The 18,490-nt window shown below is 34.5% G+C and overlaps 1 long non-coding RNA gene across 2 annotated transcripts; it reads left to right on the top strand.

The window, feature by feature from the left end:
• Window positions 1-7,478: 7,478 nt before the first annotated feature.
• On the top strand, window positions 7,479-14,906 carry LOC128195964 (uncharacterized). Of its 2 annotated transcripts, XR_008247935.1 has the most exons (3): window positions 7,479-7,566; window positions 14,239-14,328; window positions 14,426-14,906. It is a non-coding gene; the product is annotated as an uncharacterized LOC128195964 (long non-coding RNA). The 2 variants fall into 2 exon arrangements; XR_008247934.1 differs by lacking the exon at window positions 7,479-7,566 and having other exon boundaries at window positions 14,175-14,328.
• Window positions 14,907-18,490: the final 3,584 nt, after the last annotated feature.

Below are 18,490 nucleotides of genomic sequence, written 5' to 3'. Positions count from 1 at the left end.
ATCCATTTGGTGTATCACTAGCTTATGGATTGCTGCTAAGGCTAACAACACTCGAATAGAGGAAATCCTAGTCACAAGGGCAAAAGTATCAAAGTAATCTATGTTGGGTTTTTGAGTAAAACCTTTTGCTACTAATCTTGCCTTATACTTCTCTATAAATCCATCAGGATGATACTTTTTCTTAAAGATCCACTTACAACCAATGGGTTTTGCTCCTTTAGGCAAATCTACTAAGGTCCAAATATTATTTTTCTGAATTGATTCAATTTCAGTCTTAATGGCTTTATCCCACTGTTTTGCATCAGGAGCACTAATGGCTTCTACAAAGCTACTTGGATCATTATCAACTAGATATGTATAGAAATCATTACCAAATGAAGTTTCCTTCCTCTGTCTTTTACTTCTTCTTAATTCCTCACAAAAGGCATTATTATTATTATTATCTATAGGTTGATACGTCTCACTAACCTTTAAAGGAAAAACATATTCAAAAAACTCAGCATTTTTCGTCTCCATTAATAGAATTTCTTTCAAGTATATCACTTTTAAGAACTAGAAACCTATAGGCAGCACTACGTTCAGCATAGCCTAAGAACATACAGTGAGAGGTTTTAGAGCCTATTTTCCTTTTCTTAGGATCGGGTAACATCATCTTAGCTAGACACCCCCCACACTCTTAGATATTTAAGGTTAGGTTGATAACCTCTCTGCAGCTCATAGGAAGTTTTACCAGTTTTCTTATGAGGTATTCTATTTTGTAAAAATCACACAGTAAGCAAGACTTCTCCCCAAAGGTTATCAGGTGCACTAGAACTAATAAGCATAGCATTCATCATATCCTTAAGAGTTCTATTCTATCTCTCAGCTACTCCATTAGACTCAGGTGAATATGGTGGAGTTACCTCATGGATGATACCTTCTTTAACACAAAAGTTATTAAACAACACATACTCACCATCTTTGTCTGATATAATCCTCTTAATTTTCTTATTTAATTGGTTTTCTACTTCTGCTTTATAGGTTAGAAACACATTAAAGGCTTCATCTTTATGTTTTATTAAGTAAACTTTGGTGTATCTAGAATAACCATCTATAAAGGTCACAAAATAATTTTTACCTCATCTAGACATGGTTGTTTCAAATCAACTAGATCAGTATGAATTAGCCTTAACAATTCAGTTTGGTGTTCTATAGAAAAACATGTTTTCTTTGTTATTTTAGATTCTTCACATATATCGCATTTACTACTCTGTTTATCATGCATATTAATTAATCTTAGCTGTTTTAATTTCATAACATAGGAAGAATTCAGATGTCCTAATCTAGCATGTCATATATCATATGAGTCAATAATATAAGCAGAAGAAGATGATTCATTAATATTTTCAGAAATGTTAAGTACAAAGAGACCCTGATCACAATATCCGTTCCCCACAAAAACATTATTTTTTGTCATTACAATCTTGTCAGACTCGAATGACACTTTAACCCCCACTTTTCCCAGTAGTGCTACAGAGATTAAATTAACTCTGATTGATGGCACATGTAGCACATCACTCAAGGCCAGAGTCTTTCCAGATGTGAGTTTCAGAAGAAATTTCCCTTTTCCCAGAACAGGAGTGGTCCTGGAATCACCGAGGTAGACGTGTTCTTCTCCATCCCCTACACTAGTGTAAGAGGTAAAGGCACTTCTGTTTGCACATATATGCTTGGTAGCACTAGAGTCTACCACCCACTTGCTCACATTTGTCATCAGATTTACTTGAGAAACAACCACAACAATAATGTCATCTCCTTCGACTATATTGGCCGTAGGAGGATTGTCGTTTCTTACTCTGCACCTGCACTGCGGTGCATGATGGCCCGAATTCCCACATACAAAGCAATTTCCTTTCTTCTTAAAGGTGGGGTTAGATGCGTTGGGGCGATATTTTCAAAAATTATTTTTCTTATTGTGATCAGATTTGTGTTCGTACCTTTTTGGAGCAGGTTTGTCTTCTACCTTGTTTGCTTTTACAGACAAAGCTTTGGCCCTCACAGCAACACATTCTTTCCTGTTGGTATCTTCAATAATTATGTGAGTGATCAGCTCTGAAAGTGACATTTGCTTGTGCTTGTGATTTAGTTGTTGCGTGTAATCAGTCCAGGAAGGCGACAATTTCTCGATCAGAAGCTCTGAAACAAACTCATCTGGTAGAAGAATGTTCTCCGCTTTGATATCTTCGAGTAGCTTGTGGTACTCATTAATTTGCGACTTTATGTCCTTGTCTTCAACCATTTCCCAGCGATAGTAATTCCCAATGATGAATCTTTGTCTGACTATATCTTCAGCAGTGTATTTGAGAATCAACGAATCTCAAATGTCTTTCGCTTCCTTATAGGAACAGTACACATCGAACAAATCGTTAGAGTGCACTAAGTAAAGTATGACGTCATACCTTGTTTGCATGAACCCAGTCTTCAACTTGTTTTGAATTTGGAGGGAGACTAGAGTCGGGTTTTGAAGATGAAAGAGCAAAAGTGACTCCGTACATGTCTAAGAGGGTTGACACACGTTCTTGCCAATGCCGGAAATTCTGACCAGAGAAGACTTCAATTTTTGATACATCTAGGAAAGGTTTCGCGAAGACCGTTTGAGTTCCGGAAACAATATTCTGATTCTCCTGGATTGAGTTGTTGTTGTTGTCAGCCATAAGTCCTTAAGATTGTTGTAGAAGCTAAAAATCACAAACAAAAGACTTCCTTAGGTGTGTAGATCACTGTCCTTAAGGACTTATCCGCGGTGTATTGCGTAAGCCCCCCAAGATACAACAGGAACTTCTCAGAATTTCTGAGGATATTAGAACTAGCAAGAATCTGTTAAAAAGAGAATAAAAATAAACCCAGAATATTTTAGGAAATAAAAGAAAGGAGAGAAAACAAAAGGATAATAAGAGAATAAGAGAAAGAGAAGAGTGTGAAAGTCTGTATTTGGAATGAGCAAAGCCACTCTATTTATAGAGTTCATAGATTAGGCCCATTATCCAAAACATCTAAAATATCTTCTATTAAAAAGGTGATTTTTAATAAAATAAAGGAACGTGGAATATAAAAATGAACATTGCACACCAAAATAATTAATGTTGGCAACAACATTATCTCCAAATTGAACGTTGTGCACAGAGCTTGTGGCATAAGATTTGCAATCCCTAGCTTTACGGTCTGACCAAGTAACCTCCAGAAATCGTTTTCTCTTATAAGCTTTTGCAATATATATATATATATATATATATATATATATATATATATATATATATATATATATATATATATATATATATATATATATATATATATATATATATATTAAAATAATAATAAAAATTTATAGATAAGGGATTTTGAGTATGAAGTTGTCTTAGAGGGAATATGGTGTTAAGGAAAACTTGTATAATGAAGGTAAGTTATTTTCCTTTATATTTTAACTTAATATTGTTGAAATTAAATTGTTGTGGTGTGTATGCTATAGTTGCATGCTCATTTAAATATGAAAAAGTTAAGACATTGTAACAAAAAAAAAGTAATTAAATTGGGTTAGAAAGGTCAAGTTGAATGAATGTTTATTATTATAAAATATGGAAGTTTCTAAGTATTAATTGTTAAATATGTGACTTGAAAACTTGTTGGATTGATGAGTTGTTCGAAAACATGGTTAAGGTGTTAATTCTTAAGGCTAACATAACAGAGAAGGAAGAATAAAAAATGTAACATATTTGGTTCTTGAGTCGAATGTTATATGTATGCAAATATTGTAAATTATAAATAATATAAAGTGATAAAGAAGCATTAATTTTAAAAGAAACTTATTTGTTTGCGGTGGGTAATGGTTCTTTGACACTCGGTACCTGTATGATATATTTTTATACTATGAATGACTTATATCTTGTTAAATGATTTTATTTGTATAATACCTTTTATATTTTTTATCATATATGTGTAAAAATGCATGTGTATGTATAAGGTTTTAGTTTCAAGGTTGTTAAATTAGTTATTTTCAAAGAAAAATGCTAATTTAGAATTAGTTTGTGTATTAGAGGGGACTTGGGATATGAGACTATCCTAACTCTAGTAATATCTAACTTACATAGAGAAAAACAATTAGGTGGTAAGAGTCAAATGAGGTTTCACATGACAAATTGTATGATATAGAAAAAGAATCATGCTCAAAAAGCTAATAAAGTTAACTCTGTCAGTACTATATGATATATATTATGTTTCACTTGATTATTATTATTCAGGAAGAGAGAAGAAGTAAGTGCATAATCTCACCACTTCCACTACAAAAATAATATATTTTAAGAGGGGTTCTTTTTCGGCGGCTGCATGAACCGCCCGTAACAACTGAATATTTTTCGAGTTCATTCCCCTTCCTCGCGAGACTTCATTCACTTTTCTCTCCCACAGTCATTGAACTCATTTTCCCCCAACCCCACCCCTTCCCCACGCCATTTATTCACGAACCTTCATTCACGTTTCTCTCCCTCAACCTCTATGTACTCATTGTTTTTCCAATCATACTCCTTCCCCGCACCTTTTATTCACGTTTTTTGGACTTCAAATAGAGTTTGGAGTATTCGCGCTAGGAGCATGGCAAGGAGGAGGTTTTTGTCTCCTCCGTTTTGGGTTCAGATCATGGGATCTTCCGTAATCCTTATAATTTCATCTAATTTCTTCAACGTTCGTAATTCCTTCTCAAATTCTTCTCATTTCTTCATCATCACTCTCTCTCTCAGGTAGGGTTTTCACTCTTCGCTTTCTCTTCTTCGCACTAATGGTCGCCACGCCTCCTTCCTTTTCCCCTCTCGCACCACCTGCGCCTCTCTTCTCCGGGAATTGCAGGTTCTCCACTAACTTCAACTACACTGTTTTTTAATCATTTTGTTATTAGTTATTAAAAATGTGACATTTTGTTTTTTACCTTTATTTTAGCTTTTTCATAAACATAGTCGTCTCTGACTATTAGGTTTTGAGAGAGAAAGAAATAAAAGCATCAGAGGTAGAGAAAAGGGGAAAACACTCTTCACACTCAGATCTGAGAGAACAAGCACCAGGGAACGATGGAGGTGGGAAACTAGAGAAAGAGGAAGTCACACACACTCTAAAAGGTACTGAATGAATTTCTGTTGATTATTTATGTAGATTTATAGTTTTTATATGAAACAATGGTAACTGATTTTTGGTTTTTGTTTACAATTTAACACTGACTAATCTGATTTGGTTAAAAGGTAAATAAAATTTGATTAAAGATTGTTTCACTGATGATTCTTTACCACCGCTTTGCCCTGGACTAATCTGTTTCCATTTTCAATTTGTACCTTTCTTTCCCTCTTTCATGATGAAAGTGTCTTCTTTTCCCACACACCAACCGTTCATTTCTTTGTAATTTTATGATTTGACCTCACCCCAAACTTATCTCCTAATAATTAAATGAAACAAAACATGTACAGGATTTTGATTGGAGACAGCAAAGCATTAGGCTAGAATTAAGGAAAATTAGTTCCTTCTTTTGTGAGAAACATCGAAACACAGGGCTGCTATCTTCAAGGATAAAACCTTAATTTCCTCTTTATAAAAGCTTAACGAGAATAGTAAGGAAGAAGGGAGGAGAGAAGGTTGGTCAGAGATAGGAAGAAGTAAGTAAAGAGGTTGGACAAAACTCTATAGATCTAGCCAAGTAAGACTTACCTTAGATCATGTAGAAGAATTGGAGCTGCTAATTTTCGCGAAAAATAACAAAGGAATCCAGGTAAGGGAGCTAATCTTTGATTGAAATGTATGATTATCTGGTGATGTTTGGTTGAATATATGTTTCTGCTCATGTTGTTATTGCTATACGGTAGTTTCACTTCCAGATCTACACTTCATCATATCTTATATATCCTCTCTTACCATATGGGGGAAAGTTTGCCATGAGTGGTTGCCGTGAGTTATACCTGTTGTCAATCTTGGAGTATATAGAACAAGCTTGAATTTGGATGCCAATATTAATTAAGCTTTACGGCCTTTATGGTATAACGAATTATGTTTTTTTAGCCGAGAGTCTTGTTCATGAATATAAATTCTTAGTGGATTCAATTATTTATTAAACTACTTCCTTTTATGTATATGCTTTTGTGGAATCATTCCATTCATTGCAAGTTGTGTTCGATTAGTAAAGGATATATTTTTTTTATTAAACCATGCTTCACCTTTTAGGAAAAACATAGTGAATTGTGTGGAGTGACTGGATTAAATCACTTATTCCATTCCTTTTAATTATTTTAAAAACTGCAAGACACACTTTGCAGATAATTTTCAGTGCATGTTCCTTGCCAAAAACCACCTCTTCATCAATGAATTTTATTTAAGATGAGATGAAATTTCTTTTTTTTTAAACGTGAATGAATATATCATCTAATATAAAAAATAATTTTAATCTATCTGCAACTTTACTTTATTTTAGTGGGAAAACAGTTTTCTTAGGATCATGCTGCAATTAGACCTGGTTAGGATGTTTCATGAAGTCAAAACCTTTGATCCATTCCATCTTAGGAAGACTATGACGTTGTAAAATGCTATAAGCAATTTAATCCTTTTATTTTATCTTATTTTCTTTGGATGCAATTTGAGTTGTTTTATTGGAAAGTTTAAGTTTTGGGGCAGTTCGCATTAAGAGCTATTACCCTTGATTACCATTGAAACATGACAGTACATAAACACAATAAAACTCAGGTTGAAAAGTAGATGGAGCAAGTGCAGATTAAACCAAATGTAGAAATCTGTCTCAATGATTTGAAGCTTGTTCTTGGACCAGAGTTAAAGATAGTTTATCCTTTGATTCCTAATTTCAGTGTAAGTGGATAATATTAGTTTGATGCAACACTTGGATTTTGAACCAGTTCAAACTGAACGACCATGAGAGTTAATTGCTTACTACAAAATTGCACGTAAGAGTATTTTTCTGTTTTCCTGTTATGTGTTCTCTTTTTGAAAGGAATATTCAATTGATACATTTATCAGGTCATTACAAGTGGGCTTTAGATCAGCTGTTCTACAAGCATAACACGTAATTATTTTATAGGCCTATTCTTACCATATTAACGTCCATATGAACGAGAAAATGAAGTATATGTACTTTTATGCCTATATTTGTGCTTTCTAAAATCCAATATTGTTTGTTTTCTAAGGAAGAATAGAGATACTGATTATCATTCTCTACATATTTGTTAATTTTTCTATTTTTTCTTTATTTTCATTTCATTCTAATTTCTATATGTTAGTGTAAGGTTTTCTTAGTTTGTATTCTATTATTTTTTTTCTTTCTCGCTCTGGTGAACTATCAAGGTTTGAAGTCCCTTTCTGTTGTGTAAAGATTGTTGATTGCTGTAGTACATTTTCTAATTTTTTTGTCGACATATTATAATTAAACTTTTTGATTCTTCATTCTTGTTATCAGTTATGGATGCTCTCCCTGATGCCATTCTCCAATGCATCTTGTCCCGAATCACCAATGCTCGTGACATACTATACTAAAGGATGTCTTAACTGGTATGCAATCAATCATCCAGTGTTAAATAATGCTAAACTTAAAGAGCATCTTCCTCCATATTTAACTAATGTCATTCAATCAACCTTGACTCTCTGATACATCTTCAATTCATTAAAAGAGATGAAAGAAAAAGGCTACAAAACTATTTCCATAGTGGTGAATTAATATGATGGAAGAACGAATTGGCTGATTCGGGTGGAGGAACAAATCAACCAAGCTCACCTCTGACTTGGACCATAGAAGCACTCAGCAATGGAAGAGGTGCTTCGGCAATGCAGCGGAATGGGTTGAAGATGACTGGAGGAAACAGAAAAGTGTGGAAGCCACTCTGAAGAGGTGTTCGGTGGTTGGATTGGAGAAGATGTAATGACTCGGTGATGAAGATAAGGTTGGAATGAAACAGTGGTTCGGTGAAGGAGAAACTAAAGCAAAATTTCAAACGGTGGTGTTCTGTGAATTGGGAAGTGAAATGGAGGCAGAGATTTTGTTGCTGAAATGTGATGCGGATGGGTGGAGATATGATAGTAATGGAGCCTAGCTAGGGAGAGAGGCTAGAGGAAACTCTCAAGCTCTCTCTCGGTGACCTTCAATAAGAAGAAAGTTCTGGACAGCATCAACAGAAAACAATTCTTCATTCAAATCAAAGGTCCCGTTATAAGCAATGGAGCAAGGTATTTAAAGGAGAAACAAAGCTTCTGGTTCACGCCTACACTTAGCTACGTTAGCTATGATGCAAGGGCCAGCTGTGCAAGTGGAAAGAAAACGTGAGTAGCTACGTGGCCTATCAAACAAGAAGCTGGTGAAGAAACGTGAGTGGCAACTGATGCATTTGTTGATGCTGGCACAAACCCTCATCTGCTGAGAACTAGGCTTTCTTCAACTTCAACCAAGTTGCTGGTTGGAATGTGACTCATGTGGGCTTCCAAAGCAGCTTACTATGCATCCAAGTGAAGATTCCAACATTCCTCTAAATGAAGATTTGGCTTGCTTCTTCATTCTTAATGTTTCCTTGCTTCTTGATTTATCAAGTTTCTTGGCTAGTTGATCCGTGATCTCCTAGCTTTATTAGACCCTACAAAACACATATAAACATATTAAAGAGAATCCTACTAAGACTTAGAGAAAGAAAATTAAGAAAGAGTCTTTAACAGTCCTTCTTCACTTCCCTTTCTTAGCCTTAACTTAAGTTGATACTCCTTTGAATGGACTACCCTAAATGGGTTTCCATCATACCCTCCCTCTTGAAAAACGATTTGTCCTCAAATCGAGAAGATATAAAGAAGCACAACTTTGGTTTGTTACTTTCCTCCTGGATCAAAAATATATCTACAATAAGCATCAAATATATCTCCAATTAGTATCAATCCAAGAAAGAATTTTTTTATGGAAGTAACTTTAGAATAAGGACTTTGTTTTATAGTTTTAAAGAAATCTGAAAGTCCTATTTCACAAGTCACTTTTCTTTTATCTTGAGTTTCTTGTATCCCTAAGGGTAACAATAACTCAAGATTTAAATTGCCATATTTTGAAGAGGGTAGTGTAATGATAATTTGTGTGGCAATTGGTTTAAAAGAGAAGTTATCATGCAAAGACTTAAAGGAAATTGAAGAAGAATTAAAGGATTGGAAACCTTCCCTTTTTGGTTCCCTTTGAATTGTAGGAGTAGAATTTGCCATCAGTAGCAAATGCTCCTTTTCTCTCTTTTCTTTTTCTCTTCTCTCATCTTCTGCTCTCTTCTCTTCTTCTCTCTTTCTCTTTTCTTCTTCTATCTTTTCTCTCAATTCCTCTTCTCTTCTTCTAGTCTCTCTCTTTCTTCTCTTATCCAAGAGTTTCTCAAGTTTTTCTTTAAATTCAATTTCCTTCTAGAGAAACCATCTAGACCTTTCATAAATGTTTTTCCCTCTTGAATGAGGTGTCCCATTAATTCTAGGTCTCTCTTGGCTGAAGGAGGAACAAAGTTTCTTCTCATGCAAGCTCTTAGCTCATACCAATCATGAATGGAGGATTTTCTACCTTTCTTGACACTATATTGCCTATGACTCCACCACTCACTTGCATGTTCTTCTAATCTAGAAAGATATATGTTAAGAGCAAAGGATTCACTATCTCTAGCAAGAAAAGGATGTATTTTATCAATTTTTCTTTCCCAAGCTAAGTATGTTAAAGCACTAATGTCTTTACCAAAAAATGGAATATCTTTCCTAGCTTGACTGTACCTTTCATCCTTCCTTCTTTCTTTTTGTTCACACTCATTTTGATTGTTCATGTATTGGGCAAACAAGTTCCTAATCTCACTCATTTCTATTCCTCTCTTGGTGATCATGATTTCCTCATACATCTTTTTAATTTCAAAAGTGGATTCTTAGTTTGAAAAGGTTTAAGATTTTACCTAGAGACAATTCCCAGGTAAGAGAGGTGAGCCAAAGGCCGCTTAAATACCAAGTCTTACCTAGCCAGAATGTCTAAGGTTACTTACTTGACCATTTTCAAAGTAAGATTCACTATTGAATTTAAAAATGGACTCAAACAATCAAAATGAAAGAGTTAAAACACCTTGACTTCTAATGTAACAAAAGCCTAGAGCGTGGAAATAAGGAAATAAAGCAAAGGAAAATCCTAGGTGAGGCTTGTCGCTTTAGCTAACAAGACACACTCACCATCTACTATCAATGCAAGCAAATAAAAAATTGCCAAGATTGGATAGAGCACCAAGGACCCTTCCAAGTACTTGGTCTTAATTGGCCTTTTACAATGAAAGTTGAAAGAGATCTAAAACAAGAACATTACAAATCAAATGACTCAAAGTAACTACAAAAGAAATAAAAGTGTTGCTGCCACAATGCTAATTTGGTCCACTTCTGCAGAAAATGATTAACGTGATCACATTGAGGCTTCTGGACAACTGCATTCTGCATCTGAACAACTGTATTATGCTACTGGAAGGCACCCAAAGGGAGGCTTGATGACCTGTAGATTGCCTAGTTCAATGGTCATATGAAACTGCACTTTAAGCAGACGCTGTTCAACTGTTCCAGGTGCTGAAGGTTCAATCTATTCTGCTTTCTCCTTCCAGTTCAAAGAAACCTGCACTGTTACACACCATAACCAGCAAATATACTACAGCTTTCCAAAATCAAGTTTACTCAAGCAGCAAAAGACTTAGTGCATTAGTGTCAATCAACTTGAAATGAGAAAATTGTTTGTTCTAATTGATCACCAATAATGAACCAAGCTGGTCAAAATATATAGCAGCACCAGTAAAACCAGAAAACCCAATTGGTCAAGTGTGATGAAATCTGTTTTGAGCAGTTTGGATAGACTGAAATTTGCACCTTTAATTGGAAAAACCAGTTCAAAAAGGTGTTTCAAAAATCTTTTTGATCATTGGCATTGCCTTTCCAAAACAAAAACTGTGTAGACATATTGAATAGAACAAATCAGATTTAAGAAATTGGACTTTTCAGCATTGGAAGCTAAAACAGGATTTTCCTCTCGGCCAAGTATTTTGGCTTCATGTGCATCCACTCAAATCTCACATTCTAAACTGTTTCAGGGTAGTTTCACTCCACTGACAAATTTCTTTTGGATGATATACACTCAATCTCACCATCAATCAACTGTTTGGCTTGTGTCTTAAAATTTGGCTAGTGGAGTTGCCAAATTTTCACTCTTTTTCTCACTGTAGAATGGTGTTTCAGGAAGCTATTTTTCCTTGCTGTGGAGGCACTTGGATCAAGAGCTATATGAGTTTCCACCCCTCAAGATGCTACCACTGGCATGAGCAATCACCCTAGCACAAAATCTGCACCAATAAGCATCTAAACAGCACCAGAAATTAGAAAGTAAGGCTGGAACAGAACTGACTTATTATGGACAAAACCAGATTTTCAATTTAAAGACAAACAAGCAATTAAGGCTATTAATAAAGGAGGCACTGCAAATAGATCCTAACAAAGCTCTAGAGTAGATTAATAAAGCAAGAAAAGCCAAAATGCAGGTTGAAATCAAGGTGAAACCAAACTGTTTGATATTTTCCAAAACTGTATGATGAAATGCCCCAAAGAGAATCATATTTTGTGTTTTGGGGTTTTAACTGCTTGAAACTGGATTGCACAGTTCTGCAAGCTTTTTAACACTTGATATGGCTTATTTTGATCATTTACTTTCAATATAAAACACTGAACCAGCTCTTGCTACAATCCAAATTGAAATTTGAAGATCAAATCATCAAAACAGATTCAGTTTTCAACACTGCACCAGAAAAATTTGGCTTGATTTTGGTGGTTTGAAACTCAACTTTCCACAGAAGTGGCTTAAACTCGAAATGAATCACTTCAGCAACTTTAATTAGTGATTTGAAACATGTTCAAACTCTGAAATGAGTTAAAAACATATTGCTACTCAGATTGACCTTGCCACTTCCTAATTTAACTCAAAATATGATGGTTTAAGAAACAACTCTGCACTTTGGCCAAGATATTACTAATTGAAATCTGCTAGCAACTTTTAAACACCATTTTAAACTTGTTCAAGCTATCAAATAGCTCAGGATTAGCAGAAATCAAAAACAGACCTTGTTATGGCCAATTTATGCAGAAAAATACCCCATCAATCCACCAAAATCAAGTTTGATTGATTCAAAAGCTATAGCAACAATGAAAATGACTCAAGGAAGTCTTAATACACTAGATCAAGTTGGAAATTATCAGCTAGAATGAATTAAATTCATATTAGACATCCAAGGATTTTTAAGCACGGTGAAAAGCTTGAAATAAGACCAAAACAGTAGGTTCTTCTGGTTTATGAGGCAACCAAGCTATGCTAGATGCATTTCATTGGTTGTTATGGTTTGCCATACCATTTGCAACCTTAGACAACACTAAACAGTGGTGGACAATGCATTAGAACAGACTTAAAAGACTTAAAACAGATTCAAAGAAAACTTAAACCAGAAATGAATTTTCAATCAGATTTGAAACTTGAACCAGAGTTTTAGTGATTCTGCTCATATCACCATGGCTAGATTAAGCTCTCATTGCCTTATTTGGTTGATATATGAATTCACTTTCATCTGAACTCAAGCACATCCAAAAACCAAAGCAGGAAAACCAGATTTAATGACAAATTAAAACACTGCATCAGAATTTTGAGCACATGACTTTAACATACTGGAATTGAATTCTAAAGCTGGAAGAGACATAAGCAAGAATGATTCACCGTTTAAAATGAGTAACAAACATGTATGAACACTGGAAACACAACACAACAACAGGAAACACGAAATTAATGACTGGAAAAAGTAAAACAGAAACAAGAAAAATACTCAAAACAGAAACTGGAAACTGAAACAGAAAGCACAACAGAATGCAGAAATGGAGTGCAAAGATGGAGGAATAGCTTAGCTCTTGGTGCGTGGACGACCTAAGCTCATGATACCACTTGATGGAAGAACGAATTGGCTGATTCGGGTGGAGGAACAAATCAACCAAGCTCACCTCTGACTTGGACCATAGAAGCACCCAGCAATGGAAGAAGTGCTTCGGCAATGCAGCGGAATGGGTTGAAGATGACTGGAGGAAACAGAAAAGTGTGGAAGCCACTCTGAAGAGGTGTTCGGTGGTTGGATTGGAGAAGATGTAATGACTCGGTGATGAAGATAAGTTTGGAATGAAACAGTGGTTCGGTGAAGGAGAAACTGAAGCACAATTTCAAACGGTGGTGTTCTGTGAATTGGGAAGTGAAATGGAGGCAGAGATTTGGTTGCTGAAATGTGATGCGGATGGGTGGAGATATGCTAGTAATGGAGCCTAGCTAGGGAGAGAGGCTAGAGGAAACTCTCAAGCTCTCTCTCGGTGACCTTTGATTTGAATGAAGAATTGTTTTCTGTTGATGCTGTCCAGAACTTTCTTCTTATTGAAGGTCACCGAGAGAGAGCTTGAGAGTTTCCTCTAGCCTCTCTCCCTAGCTAGGCTCCATTACTAGCATATCTTAACCCATCCGCATCACATTTCAGCAACCAAATCTCTGCCTCCATTTCACTTCCCAATTCACAGAACACCACCGTTTGAAATTGTGCTTCAGTTTCTCCTTCACCGAACCACTGTTTCATTCCAACCTTGTCTTCATCACCGAGTCATTACATCTTCTCCAATCCAACCACCGAACACCTCTTCAGAGTGGCTTCCACACTTTTCTGTTTCCTCCAGTCATCTTCAACCCATTCCACTGCATTGTCGAAGCACCTCTTCCATTGCTGGGTGCTTCTATGGTCCAAGTCAGAGGTGAGCTTGGTTGATTTGTTCCTCCACCCGAATCAGCCAATTCGTTCTTCCATCATAATAGCTCACACATTATATATTAATTGGATGTACTCTTTATTTTGCACAAACTTTTGAACCATTTGATACAATTTGAAGCAGTTGCTTTGACTTTGCTGAAACCACCCTTAGAACCTGAATTCTTGTTCTTGTCTATTTCCTTTTGAGATCTTGTCACATCATCTTCCATGGTACCAATACCTCCAGCACCCCATTGATCTGTCCAACTTGGAGCTTTGCTTGCCATCTTTCCTTGATGCCATCACCATAAAACAACCTTAAACCTTTCTGATACGAAGATACAAAATCTCAACAAATCATTACTACAGTGCCTATGGTGAAAACTTGAGAAAGAAAAGCTTAAAGACAGGAGCAATACCTCAAATGGAATGACCGAGATTTTGACGCAGAAGAATGGTTGATGAAAGACTTGAAATTTAAAAGGTATAGAAGAAAGGACTGAAGGAAATGTTATATATATTGAAATGTGATGTTACATTGCTTTTCCTTTTCCTAATTTATCTTTATCTTTTCATAACAGGACTTGACAACTCACCTATCTGTTTGAGTACATGTTAAGAATTGTGAACGCCTTACAAGTGTGTCCCCACCAACACCGAAAGATCTTGTGGAATTTGAAGATCCAGTAGTGGAAGATGTTCTGCTACGATTGCTTCCTTTCTTAACTAATTTAGTAACGTTGAAAGTTGAAAACTGAGATTCCATCAAAGCCATTTTTGATGTCAAATGTACAACAGAAAGCAAAGATGTGATATCTAGAGGATCAACCCTTTTTCCTTTGAAGAATTTGACTTTACCCAATCTACCATATTTGAAGAATGTTTGGAATGAAGATCGTCATGGAATTCTTTCTAAGGATGCACCATCCTTAGTCATATTTTTAGTATTTTAATTTAATATTGAACATCTTTCTTTTTAATATATGAACCATTAATTGTATAAACATATTAACATGTAGAACAATGTTATTTATTTTATATATAATATTTAGTTTTAATTCATATTATTTCATTGTTTGTTTGGTTAATAAAACAAATTTTATTATAATTCCATTTTATTACAATTAAAAACTAAAAAATAAATCTGGACAAATTTCCGGCGGTTTCAGAAAACCCATGTTAATACCGGCGGTTTTTACAAAACCCCCGCTGATACCGGCGGTTTTCACAAAATCCTGTTAATACCGGCGGTTTTCACAAAACCCCCGCTAATACTGGCGGTTTTTCAAAACTCCTGCTAATACCGGCGGTTTTTCAAAAAACCGCTGGTAATTATTTAGCGACGCAACTTTTCCCCACGGTTTTCCTAACCGCGAGTAACATACTTTCCGGGGGTTAAAACTGCCGGAAACGAAAAAAATAACCCCGGCTAAAATTATAGTTTTTTGTAGTGTTCATTGAATACACTAATTTTATGAAAAAAAGTCTATATTTATTACGGTAGTTCTATAATATATTTTTAATTCAAATATTTATTTATACAAACCTCTTAAAATATATATATATATATATATATATATATATATATTTAGATTGAGTTTATTTTTGTAAAAAATATTTTATTCTTTTGTTTGTGTTTATTTGTTTTTGTCTCTCCTGGTAATATAATTTGTATACGTGAACAAAAAAGTAGGAGCTAAGGTGACATTGGAGCAAGAAGATAAAATTGAAGAATTACGGTAGCAATGTTTTAAATCTTAGATTGATACTTTTAAAAAATTCTATTAAGACTATAGTTATATTTTAAGGTACTTATTAATTTATTTTAAATGTATTTTGAAAATGAATTTGATCTAGCTATGAATTGTAACGTGAAGTCTTTTCCCACATAATCACTAATGCTACAAGGATCATATGATAATTAAACTCTATTAGTTATTTATCTTTAATTTTCTAAGTTGTTACATACTTTTATTTAAAAAAAATATAGGAATGTAGTAGATAGAATTTTCGTATTTTTACTTATGAAGCTTGGTTTTTCTTTTGATATCAATGTTCAACAAACATATATGATTATTTGTGTAACATCTATCTCACCCCCTTGATAATTCATAGTTAATATATTGTATCATTATATAGTCATTCATAAGGAATATAAAGGTTTTCACACATGATACATGTTTTTAAACTCAGATTTCAACTACAACAACACTCATAAATATAACTTGAACTCTTCTACTTGAACTCTTCTCATTTATTCTTTTGTCTCTCTCTTCACTTGCACTGGATCGGACGACATTCCCTCTTCTACTCCCGTATCACACAACGTTATACGGTCATCGTAAAAATAAAAACACAAAACACAAACAAGTAGGGTGAGCTAACATGTAATAGATAATTCCTCCAACATGCATAAAGATATTACTACACATAACAATAATCATATTATTATGCAATAATTATACTAGACTTTATCATCACGCCATACAATAATCATACGAGCCTAAATCATCAAATCTTACAATAATCATACTTAACACACTAATCTGGATGATACGTCAATGTTCGATCGCGGGAGGTTGTTCACTTGTGATGACCTTCACTTTTCTTTACAAATACACTTCCAATACAACACTTCATGTCATCCAAAAGGTAAATCCGTTAACACCTATGCCCAAAACTAAAACATAAACTAGGATCTCCTACCCCTCTCACCACATAACTCATCCTTCTCTACTTTAGACTGGATGATTATTAAGTAGCAGGATAGCCTCCAACAACAGGACCCTCAACATTAATGTGTACACTAATTAATTACAACCACAAAGTCTCTCCACGAGACCCTTGACAATCTCACATCATATTCATATTCATCAACCCATTCATCATAGAATACATATTTGATTCAGAATCATGTTCATAGCTTAACATAGAATAATGTTCAAGTCAACGATACAATCAGACATACAAATCAGTAATTAAAATTACTCAAAATTCTACTCAATATAATCAAATATTATTATGAATTTTACTAGTTATAGTATTTCGTAGGATGATTATTCTCATTATAGCCTCTAATTAAAGACCTCATCAATCAAAATAAATAATAACATGTTTAGAACCTACTGTAAAAATTTTAGTTTGATCCAACGGTTAATGAAGTGGGAATATTAATTTTACCCAGTTGACTCAAAAATAGAATTTAAGGTGGGACTAAATTATCTAATAAATCCAAAATTATTTTCTCTACATATATTCATCCAATTACAAAACCGAGCGGTCAAGGTGAATAAAATGTTTTTGTACTAATGTGTAAAATCGGTGACTCGACAGTGATGCCAATAGTATTTCCAATCGAAAGCATCTCTCAAAGACATGGTCCTAATATCTATTAAATAACATTATAATGGAAACAAATGAGTTAGCCTAGTGATTAAGGCCGCGTGTGTGGCTTTGTGGGTGTTGGGTTAGAACCCGTGGGGAATGGAAAGGGGGTTTTATTTTTTCTCTTGTTGGATCGAGAAGAAACCTTATTTTTTTTTACTCTATTCGCTTTTTTTGTAGGAGACATCTTCCTTCCACTTTTTTTTTCATTTATCATTCATGATATTAGGGTTTGAGGAAGGAGAGTGAGTGAGTGCGGCGTGAAAAAAAGAAGAAGAGAACCTTTGATGGGCGCAAGAGGAAGAAGAAGGGAGCCTTCGATGCCAAATCTCGCGTGCGCGATTTGGGAGGGGGAACAACAATTTGCCAAGTAGGGTAGAGCGGAGGAGAAGAGAAGCAAAACAAAGTTTTGAGAAAGAGAGAGTGCGAAGATGAGAGTTCAGTGCAAGAGTAGTAGGAAACTAGGGAACCTTTGGTATTGGGTTTTTAAGTACGAGAAGGTTTGAAACCAGGTAAGGGGAGCTAACTTGTTTGTTTTGTTATAAATTGCTTGATTGTGTGATGGATGATGGAATATTGTATTGTTGAATAACCTCTGTTGATAGGGGGAGCCATGTAGCTAAACCCATATCTCACATATGAGTTTTTGATGATGACAATAGAATTGTGTTATAGTTTCTTGCACAACATTGGCAAAATTGTAGCTTAATTATATGTGTGCTTAAATTCATCTAACGGTTAACTAGGTTGAAAGTTTTATCGTAGTAATTTAAAAACAAAGTTTGAGTAGTTTTCAGATCTATTCAAAATGTGAAATTAATTACTCTAAGCACAATCATCCTATTAAGAATCTGAGTTATACGTCTTATGGACCATATATCAAATTATCAAGCCAATCTAATGGTAAATAAAGTGGGAATTAAAGTTTTTACTGAGGTAACTTAAGGATAAAATTACATTGTTAATCAGGTTACTCAAAGATGTGAAACTTATTTCTCTAAGTACATATCTTTAATTTAAAATCTGAACGGTCAAAATGGAGTAAGATCTTTCAAAAATCATATATAACAATTTCAGTTTAATCTAACAGTAAACTAAGTAAATTAAAATTTTATTGAAGTAACTTTGAGGTAGAAATAAAGCGATGATCAATTTACTCAAGATTTCAAAATTCATTTCTTTAATTACAGACCTTGATTTAAAATTTTGAACGGTCAAAGTGTATTAATATATCTCAGGAATCATATATTAAATTTTTAGCT

Source organism: Vigna angularis, chromosome 3 (genome assembly GCF_016808095.1).
Source record: "Vigna angularis cultivar LongXiaoDou No.4 chromosome 3, ASM1680809v1, whole genome shotgun sequence".
NCBI classification, from domain to species: domain Eukaryota; kingdom Viridiplantae; phylum Streptophyta; class Magnoliopsida; order Fabales; family Fabaceae; genus Vigna; species Vigna angularis.
Note: the sequence above shows the minus strand (reverse complement) of the source record. Positions and strands in the feature narration are given on the sequence as shown.